At 48.0% G+C, this 10645-nt stretch overlaps 1 protein-coding gene across 5 annotated transcripts in view; it reads left to right on the top strand.

Annotated features, from left to right (window-relative positions):
- The first annotated feature begins 8143 nt into the window (after positions 1-8143).
- Positions 8144-10645, top strand: part of RELT (RELT TNF receptor) — an 82299-nt gene continuing 79797 nt past the window's right edge. For 3 of the 5 annotated variants that reach the window (XM_081002237.1, XM_081002238.1, XM_081002242.1), the window contains exon 1: positions 8144-8330. The gene's annotated coding sequence lies outside the window, so the exon portion shown is untranslated. Of the gene's footprint in view, positions 8331-8351; positions 8700-10645 lie in introns of those variants that run through there. The other 2 variants (XM_081002243.1, XM_081002241.1) reach the window with 2 other exon arrangements.

Raw genomic sequence — 10645 nt, 5'->3', positions numbered from 1 at the left:
GGGGGGCGGGAGGCCTCCTGCCAGTCTAGGTATCCATCAAAAAGCCACTCGTCATGGCATATTATTGGTAAACCTCTTCGGCACTTCCAAATGGGCAAAAACAACTGCCGCCGCCAACCAAACTTCTAGGAGATAATACTGGGTGAGGTGCAATAGCCTTGGTTGTGTTCAAAGCATTCTTAAGGCCTGTTTACGTGATGCAACAGGGGTCAAGCATTTAAGCCCAATTTGGGGTTTCGATGTTTATGTGGGCTGCTTTTGTTGACAAGCAGCGGATTGTGAAAGGGCAATTGAGCCTTAAGATTCAGCCTGTCTGGCTTTCTTATAATGACACCCAGCCCTGGAGTTCTTGAACTGCAGAATCCCAATCTAGTTTCTCATAAGAAAAGCCTGCTGGATCAGGCCAGTGGCCCCAGCTAGTCCAGCATCAGGGGCCGATCAGATGCCCCAAATTCTTCTCCTACTCCAATTTTAGCTCTTTTACTCAGATCTGAATTCGGTTCTGATTTCTCGCTTCCTTTCAACCCCACTGACCTGGGCAGTTGTGCTCCCTTTACAAATGTGGTCCGGCCGAAAAGTAAGGTGAGATACATACTAGATTGAGGGAGGGGGGCCAGATAGCTTGGCTAGTTTCTGATCCATTCTGATACGTATATGAGGAGCTGACACACCAGACCAACCCTGTGTGAGATGCCAGTTCTGGGGGGCAGGCAGAGGGCGCAGGAAGAAAGGGGGAGCAGAGCAGAGCACAAGGAGTCTTCATTTTTTTTTAAATTGCTTTGTGTGCCCGCGTCTAATCTCGCCCCTTTCTTAAAATTTATTTCCTGCTGTGGGCTTTCCTTTTTGCAAATCTACCGAAGAATGAAACAAAACCAGGATTCAGGGGTTTTTCTCTGGACGGCGGAGGGCATGTGCCCCATTGGTGTAATGGTGGTGGAAATGCTATGTAGGATCAATCAATAAATCAATCAATCTTTATTGCAGTCGAAAGACCAGATAGCAGAATGAACAACAGCAACAACATCAGCACTGGGGGGCAGATGCAGTAGACGGAATTGAAAATTCCCTATGTACTTATTTGCATTAAAAATGGCACACCTTCAGCTAAAATCTTTATTCCAGAGTTTAAAATCAGTACTCATTCAAGGGGAGGAGGGAAAAACAAGGGTGGGGGGGCTTGAGGAAGGTCAGTTGGGGCGGAGTGAGATTCCTCTGGGGAATGTTGGAGGGTATGAGAGTGTGTGCAGCCCCCAAACATGCCAGAACAAGTCAGAAGGATAAGTCGCTGCTAAACTTTCAGGGTTGGGTGCTCTGCTAGCTTCTGACCTGGTTCTCAACCTTCCACAGTGAGGAGCCATTCATTCATTTTATTTCTACGCTGCTTCTCCACATGCAAAAACCATGTTCAAAGTAGCTTACAATATGATTACCAGATTTTTTTCCAGTGAATCTGGGGACACTTTTTCTTTTTGAAGCTGAGTGCTCTGGTCCATGGGGTCACAAAGAGTTGGACACGACTAAATGACTAAACAGCAAACAACAACAATTTGTCCAGGGACAGATTTGCAAATCTGGGAACAGAATTTGTCCGGGGACAGATTTGCAAATCCGGGGATGTCTGGTAACCCTAGCTTACAACAAAGGAAAAAGGAAGGCATGCCATGCCCAAACTTGTTGTTTAGTCGTGTCCGACTCTTCGTGACCCCCTGGACCAGAGCACGCCAGGCACTTCTGTCTTCCACTGCCTCCCGCAGTTTGGTCAAACTCATGCTGGTAGCTTCGAGAACACTGTCCAACCATCTCGTCCTCTGTCGTCCCTTCTCCTTGTGCCCTCCATCTTTCCCAACATCAGGGTCTTTTCCAGGGAGTCTTCTCTTCTCATGAGGTGGCCAAAGTATTGCAGCCTCAGCTTCAGGATCTGTCCTTCCAGTGAGCACTCAGGGCTGATTTCCTTCAGAATGGATGCCCAAACTAAACAGTGTCAAAAGCAATTTCATAATAACATAGCAAAGCAGCACTATAGCACATACAAAAAACAACATTTCAGTACTATATAACAAGATTAGATAAACAGCATCTAGCATCCTAGAACAAAAGAAACCAGGAAGCTTCACAGTTTCACCGATGAGGAAGACATTTGTTCAGCTCACACGTAACTAAATTCGCCTTGCCTGAACTAGTTCGTGAACTGAAGTGCAGCTACCCTTCGTCCTTCTTCGAATTTTGCTATTTGGTTCTCCAACCTAAGCAGCATCACAAAGGTGCACGCCAGCAAAACATACACACAGAGATGTGTAAAGGATAAGGTAAAGGGACCCCTGACCATTAGGTCCAGTCGTGACCAACTCTGGGGTTGCGGCGCTCATCTCGCTTTACTGGCTGAGGGAGCCGGCGTACAGCTTCTGGGTCATGTGGCCAGCATGACTAAGCCGCTTCTGGAGAACCAGAGCAGCGCACGGAAACACCGTTTACCTTCCCACTGGAGCGGTACCTATTTATCTACTTGCACTTTGACGTGCTTTCGAACTGCTAGGTTGGCAGGAGCATGGACCGAGCAACGGGAGCTCACCCCGTCACGGGGATTCAAACATCCAACCTTCTGATCGGCAAGTTCTAGGCTCAGTGGTTTAACCCACAGCGCCACCCGCATCCCTGTGTAAAGGATAGCAGTGTTCAAAACTGCATTATGGGGGCCGGTGCGGTGTAGATTGTCAGACTAGGACCTGGGAGACCTGGGTTCGAATCCTCTCTCGGCCATGAAGTTTGCCAGACAACTTGGGCCAGTCGCTGCCTCTCAGCCTAACCTCCCTCACAGGGCTGTTGTGAGGATTAAATGAGCAGGGAAGGGAAAGAGCCATGTGTGGCACCTTGAACTCTGTGAAGGAAAAAGTGGGATATTGATGTGATAAACCAATTAAACAAATAATATATGGGGGGACTGCTTGCAAAAAACCTTACAAGAGGAAAAAATGGCGTAGGGAAATGTATATGTTAGGTAACTTCATACAGAACTTCTATTATTATTATTATTATTATTATTATTATTATTATTATTATTATTTACTTATACCCGGGTCTCCCCAGCCACTCTGGGCAGCTCCCAACAGGATATTAAAAACACAAAAAACATCAGATATTAAAAGCTTCGCTAAACAGGGCTGCCTTCAGATGTCTTGTAAAAGTCAGATAGTTGCTTATTTCCTTAACATCTGCTGGAAGGGCGTCGTTCCACAGGGCGGGTGCCACCACCGAGAAGGCCCTCTGCCTGGTTCCCTATAACTTGGCTTCTCGCAGGGAGGGAACCTCCAGAAGGCCCTTGGAGCTGGACCTCAGTGTCTGGGCTGAACAATGGGGGTGGAGACACTCCTTCAGGTCTACTGTCTAGCTGCCACATTGTAGTTTCTGGGTCACCTTCAAAGGTAGCCCTGGGTTGTCATTTTTTTAAATGCACAGATTGATGGTGTCAAAGACCCGGGAAATGGGACCTCTGTTCCTTGCACCCATTCTGTTGTACACAGTCAGAATGGGAGTGGGTGTCTTACCTAACCCCTATAGAAAAAGGACAGTCGCGGAACTGAGAAGTTGCACAAAACAAATGAAATACCATGAAAATCCCTGAAACGAGAAGTAATCAACTATAAATATTATTTAGTGGAAATCAACTAAATAATAAAAATCAAAAAGCTTAAAGAAAAAATTAGAAAAATAGAACAAAACCTTAACGGGATGCCAGCTACAAACCTCATTTCACTGAACTATTCAGTTTCCTCAGAAGGAAATAGAGAAATCATAAACTTTAAATGGCCAAAATTCAGACAAGGGTAGAACCCCCAAAATTCTTACATATTAGATTGAGGACTCAAAAGTACAGTTTACAAAAAAGGTTTGAAAACCTAAATAGCAAGTTTTGCAAACTCAGGAATAGTGAATTTACAAAAAAGGTTTGAAAACCTAAAAAGCAAGTTTTGCAAACTCAGGAATAGTGAATTTACAAAAAAGGTTTGAAAACCTAAATAGCAAGTTTTACAAACTCAAGAATAGGGCTGAAGCGCTCCCATGGTCTAGATGTTACTGCTGATGTTAAAGACCTTCGGTTCTACTGTCTAGCTGCCGCATTGTATTTTCTGGGTCACCTTCAAAGGTAGCCCTGGGCTGTGGTTTTTTTAAATGCACAAATTGATGGGGTCAAAGACCCTGGAAATGGGACCTCTGTTCCTTGCACCCATTTTGTTGCAGACAGTCAGAATGGGGGTGGGTGCCTGGCCTTACCTAACCCCTGGCTTAAGAAGAGGGGGAAAGTTTTATTATTGAAAACACCTCGCTCTTTAAAGTAGGGTTTGCTGAGTCAGACGTGACTCGTGGCTGCAGCAAGAGACTGTCCTTGTGGGTGCGATAATGAAGGCTTTGAACCTCCTTCTCGTCTCCCAACTCCCATTCAATATATTTTTGTTTTGTCTTTATCCTCTGAGGTTTAGGAGGTGTTTGTGCTACCGGCTCTTTGTTTTGCTGTTTGTTTACATGTTGCTCTTTTAAAAAAAAAACACACACACACACCATGTTTTTTGTTGTGTAGAACAGAGGTTAGTTAATAGCTGGGTGGTAAAACATGTTTGCCAGCTGTGGAAAAGGGGTTGTTTAGGAGCCCAGGACCCATTAGGCGAGCCCAACATTTAGGATACTGCCTTGGCACTCCCAATGTCTCTGTCTGTGCAAAGTGAGGGAAAAAAGACCTTTTCTCTCTTAAGATTTTGCACAGCTGAAAGCTAAGGGTAACAGGTGCTAGTGGCTAGAAGCTTGAGTATTGATGGCTGGTGGCTGCTAGCTATCAGGCACACCTCAGCTACTTTGGTACAGGCTGAAGAGAAGCAGTTTGAAATATAGCAAGTAAAGGAGTCAGAAGCTGGTAGGGCTTTTAGGAAGGAGCCTGAAATTGGATTATGGGGCAAGCTTCTCCACAGACTAGCACAGCTGGGGACGACTTGATCCTCCCTGTTCACCTCGTATATTTGAAAGTAAACCAATATTGCGAGAACATCATAAGCCTCACCTCACAAGGAAGCTGGCCCACTCTTGGGATCCAAGAAGTTTTATTCAACGTGCAAAAGAGCAAAGTCCTTTTCCAGCTTTTCTTGCAGATACAGTGGTACCTCGGGTTACAGATGCTTCAGGTTACAGACTCCGCTAACCCAGAAATAGTACCTTGGGTTAAGGACTTTGCTTAAGGATGAGAACAGAAATTGCGCGGCGGCAGCGAGGGGCCCCATTAGCTGAAGTGGTACCTCAGGTTAAGAACAGTTTCAGGTTAAGAACGGACCTCCGGAACGAATTTAGTTCTTAACCCGAGGTACCACTGTATAGGTAAAGGTAAAGGGACCCCTGACCATTAGGTCCAGTCGTGACTGGGGTTGCGCTCATCTCGCTCTATAGGCGGAGGGAGCCGGCGTACAGCTTCTGGGTCATGTGGCCAGCATGACAAAGCCGCTTCTGGTGAACCAGAGCAACGCACGGAAATGCCGTTTACCTTCCCGCCGGAGCGGTACCTATTTATCTACTTGCACTTTGACGTGCTTTCGAACTGCTAGGTTGGAAGGAGTAGGTGGAGAGCAATGGGAGCTCACCCTGTAGCGGGGATTTGAACCGCCAACCTTCTGATCGGCAAGCCCTAGGCTCTGTGGTTTAACCCACAGGGCCACCCACGTCCCTACTATATAGATATACAGTGGTACCTCGGGTTAAGTACTTAATTCGCTCCGGAGGTCCGTTCTTAACCTGAAACTGTTCTTAACCTAAAGCACCACTTTAGCTAATGGGGCCTCCTGCTGCCGCTGCACCACCGGAGCACGGTTTCTGTTCTCATCCTGAAGCAAAGTTCTTAACCTGAAGCACTATTTCTGGGTTAGTGGAGTCTGTAACCTGAAGCATATGTAACCTGAAGCGTATGTAACCTGAGGTACCACTGTATCACAATAAAAGTGGCGTCCACAAGGATCGTATCACCAGCCCTTTTGAAACAATGGTGGATTTTGCATTCTTCTTAGATGCCATGAACTGGCTTTGAATAATCCCGTGAGCTGGCCAAAGCTGGCAGAATCGACCCCACAGGCCTGTTGTAAGGCAGAAAAAAACACTCCGTACATGTTGTCCCAAGAATCTTGGGGGAAGGAAGACGAACCAGATGAAAGATGGTTAAGACATTTAAGAACGTTGTGGAAGTGAGAATTTTAGCAGTTGCATCTTTTGCTAACTTGCCCCTGTGTAAGAGGTTTCCGCTGTAGCCAACACCCTCTTCTGCCCGGGTCTTAATATGCAATCCTGCCCTTAGGGTTGCCAACTGACCGTAAACAAAACACATCCTGACCTGTTTCCATGCCTGCAATCACAGCTCACTTTACAGAACTCCTCGTGTGTAGTTCCCCTCAGGATACAGCTAAATCATGAATCATTTCCTAGATGTCAGTAAAGAGAACTGCGGCAGATTGCCCAGGAGCAAGGGTGTGTTGAAGAGATGGCAACCTCCTAGGGATTCTTCCGCCCGCCCTGGAGGAAGAATTGCCCTGAAAACATGATAACATACATTGCTGGCCTGAATGAATTAAAGGTTCAAATCTGCACTCAGCCACAAAGCTCCCTGGGTGGACTTTGGGCCAGTCACAGTCTCTTAGCCTCTCCTACCTTGCAAGGGTGTTGTGAGGATAAAATGGAGTGAGTATTTAAATGTAGCAGTAGTCAGTGCTTTATTTTTTCTAAAAAAAGATGTTTAGGGGTACTGTCATTTTCCTACTCATATTGAAATACTGCCCCTCACTGAGGCCAAACTTAGATTCCCGAAATGTTTAGGGGTATGCGTACCCCTGAGTACTCCCAGAAAAAAGTACTGGTAGTAGTAATAGTAGTAGTAGTAGTAGTAGCAGTAATAATAATAATAATAATAATAATGAGAGATTTTACTTTCTTGGGCTCCATGATCACTGCAGATGGTGACAGCAGTCACGAAATTAAAAGACACCTGCTTCTTGGGAGAAAAGCAATGACAAACCTAGACAGCATCTTAAAAAGCAGAGACATCACCTTGCCAACAAAGGTCCATATAGTAAAAGCCATGGTTTTCCCAGTAGTAATGTATGGAAGTGAGAGCTGGACCATAAAGAAGGCTGATCGCCGAAGAATGGATGCTTTTGAATTATGGTGCTGGAGGAGACTCTTGAGAGTCCCATGGACTGCAAGAAGATCAAACCTCTCCATTCTGAAGGAAATCAGCCCTGAGTGCTCACTGGGAGGACAGATCCTGAAGCTGAGGCTCCAAGACTTTGGCCACCTCATGAGAAGAGAAGACTCCCTGGAAAAGACCCTGATGTTGGGAAAGATGGAGGGCACAAGGAGAAGGGGACGACAGAGGACGAGATGGTGGGACAGTGTTCTCGAAGCTACCAGCATGAGTTTGACCAAACTGCGGGAGGCAGGGGAAGACAGGAGTGCCTGGCGTGCTCTGGTCCAGGGGGTCACGAAGAGGCGGACATGACTAAACGACTAAACAACAACAACAACAACAACAACAACAACAACAACAAATACCCCTGAGTACTCCCAGAAAAAAGTACTGGTGGTAGTAGTAGTAGTAGTAGTAGTAGTAGTACTAGTAGTAGTAATAATAATAATAATAATAATAATAATAATAAATTTTTATTTATACCCCACCCTCCCTGGCCAGAGCCGGGCTCAGGGCACCTAACACCAGTAAAATTACGACAAAAACATAATAGGGGAGGGAAAAGCCAACAATTTAAAATACAGGTTAAAAATACAATTTAAAATGCAGCCTCATTTTAATAATAGCGCATAGTACAACAACAACAACAACAACCACAAGAATAAAGTGGAACATCTCCAAGAAAAGGCTGGGCCAAACAAAAATCAGATGTGCTGGTTCTTGCACACGCTTACTCCCGAGTAAGCCGGCGCAGCCCACGCTTCCAGTTCAACAAAACCCCTGAACGCTGCACCTTCAACCCTTCGCCACGAGGCGGCGCCGCGGAGCCAATAGGCCGCCCGCAGGGAGGCGTGGGCGTGGTCCGGCCCAGCGGAGGCCGCCCTCCCTTTGTGACGTAGGGGGTGGGCGGGCCCCGTCCCATTGTGACGGCTCCGCCAGGGGGGCGTGGCCCCCGCCTCGACCTGCTCACTTTCCCCGCTGGCTGACTGAGCCGCTCATTCATTCATAAAGAAGAGGCGGCGGCGGGAGAGGCTGACAGCGCCGCGCTTGGCTCCCTTTCTCCGGCTTTTCCCTGAACGCTTGGCAGCCGCTTCTTCCAGACGCACCGGCCTTTCCTCCCCAGGTAAGGAGCCGCTTCTGCCCACCTGCCATTGCTGGAGTCCTGCGGGCTGGAAGGCAGGGCATTGGGGGTGGTGGCCCCCTTTATTTAGGGGGCTGGGGGGGTCTCGCCCCTCTTCAGCTGGGAGAAGGCGCCCCTTGCCCCCCGTTTGCGCCCCGGGTCGCTTCTTAGAACCCGAGGCTGCGGTGCTTCAGCGGGCAGAGCGTCTGCCCTTGTCTTGTCCAAGGTTCCGAGTTCGAATCCTGCGCAGCTCAGGTTGGCATTGTCCGCCGCTGCGGAGGGACGGTGCCGGCGGTCAGCGTGAGATGGGCAGCGTACAAAACGCTTAGGCCGGAGCCCGGTGGTGGCGGGATCGATCCTCGGCATCTCCCGGTAGGGCTATTCAACGCTCCGTGCTGCAGAGGTGCTGCCAGTCCGTGTGGGCAGCACTGAGGTAGATGAGCCACTGGTCTGACTTGACCGTTTTCCGTTTCTGTGTTGGTCCTCGCGCTCCCCGTTCCCCGGTGTTACTTGCCCATAGACCTTTGTTCGTGAGCAGCACATCTGCAACGCTTTTCTGCGCTTGAAATGTTGCTTTTAAAAATAATTATTCATTGTTTACGACTTTGCTGTGGTGCCCTTGCTGGTCCTTGCTACAGCCTTTCAGCTCCGCCCCAGCTGTCCCCATCTCCTCGGGAAATTCAGCGAGGTTTACTTTCAGGTAAATGGGATTTTAGGAGGGGCAGCGTGGATCCGGCCAAGGTTAGTGCAGCGCAGGATTCTGTCCTGGAGAGGAACCAGCCAGGTGCTTCTATAATAATAATAATTAATAATAATTTATTATTTATACCCCGCCCATCTGGCTGGGCTTCCCCAGCCACTCTGGGCGGCTTCCAAAAAAAATATTAAAATACTGTCATGCATCAAACATTAAAAGCTTCCCTAAACAGGACTGGGATGCTTCTGGGATGCTTTTGCAAGCGAGGGGGGTGGGGGGGTGAAGGCAAGGCTCACCCACGCTCCCCATTTATCCCGGACACCAGGGTTCTCTGGGATATACTCCACCTGTACATGGAGGTTTTGCCTCGTTGTGGTGACTTAAGGAGCCATGGATGTCCTATCCGAGACACCAGTCTGTGTTGCCACATCTTACTCCCCCGAAACTCACCGTTTCCGGGTAGCCTTTGGGCACGGCAACCCCTTGGCCTGGCCGTTGCCAAGTTGGCGCCCTTCTGATGGTCTGGACCACAAATCCCATCAGCCCCCTAGGTTGGTAGAGGCTGGAGTTAACGCAGACTTCATTGTGATGAAGAGGAGAAGCCATGTGTGAAGGAGATTCGCGGGCACACCTGGACCGCTCAAACAGTTGCACAGAAGGAGCAACTTCAGTGAGGGCGCAGCTGGGCACACGGTGGGTGGAGAGAGCTGCCTAAGGCTCCTTTAAATAATAATATAAATAATAATAAAATTTTATTTATATCCCGTCCTCCCCAGCCGAAGCCGGGCTCCGAGCGGCTAACAACAATAAAAGTAACACAGCGTTCTAAAATCGATTCAATTTAAAATTCGCTCAAAATCAAATTCATGGGAACCACTGGGCTAGAGGTCTGTGAGGATTACCAAAGGAGGGGGTCAGACTGTGCCTTGGCCAAAGGCCTAACAGCTCTGTCTTGCAGGCCCTTTAACAGCACCTTCTTGGCAGCAGATCAGTCCAGGATCCCCCTTCGCTGGGATCTAGGATCTGGTGGGGGAGCCTAAGCACACAGTCCCCTTTAAATAGATTTCCCCCTTTGTATGACTCAATGCATAAAGGCCTCGTAGAGAATTGCAATCCCTATGCATGCCGCTCCCAATGAATTCTGCTTATTGGTTTTAGTTACACATTTGCTGCATTTATATCCCAGCTCTTCCTCCAAAGCAGCTCGAGGGGGCATGCTAGGCTCCCCCGCCCCTTCTCATTTAAACTCCGCAACAACCCTGTGAGGTAGGTTGGGCTGAGAGGCTGGCCCTCAAGGTCACCCTCTGCGAGCTTCAGGGCCGAGTGGGGATGGAGCCCATGTCTCCCAGGTCCTGGCGCAGCGCTCTAACCACTACCCCCCACTGCCTCGTCCTTTTGAGTAAGGGGGCTTGGGATTGTGCAGTCCGTGTGCATTCCAACAAAAGTGTGCAAGTCACTCCAGAACAGGTAGCAGTTCAGTTCACATTTAATGCCATAATAATAATAATAATTTATTATTTATACCCCGCTTCCCCAGCCACTCTGGGCGGCTTCCAACAAAATATTAAAATATCGTAATATATCAAACATTAAAAGCTTCCCTAAACAGGGCTGTCTTCAG

The sequence above is a fragment of the Podarcis pityusensis genome (genome assembly GCF_964106645.2).
Source record: "Podarcis pityusensis genome assembly, chromosome: 4".
NCBI classification, from domain to species: Eukaryota; Metazoa; Chordata; class Lepidosauria; order Squamata; family Lacertidae; genus Podarcis; species Podarcis pityusensis.
Note: the sequence above shows the minus strand (reverse complement) of the source record. Positions and strands in the feature narration are given on the sequence as shown.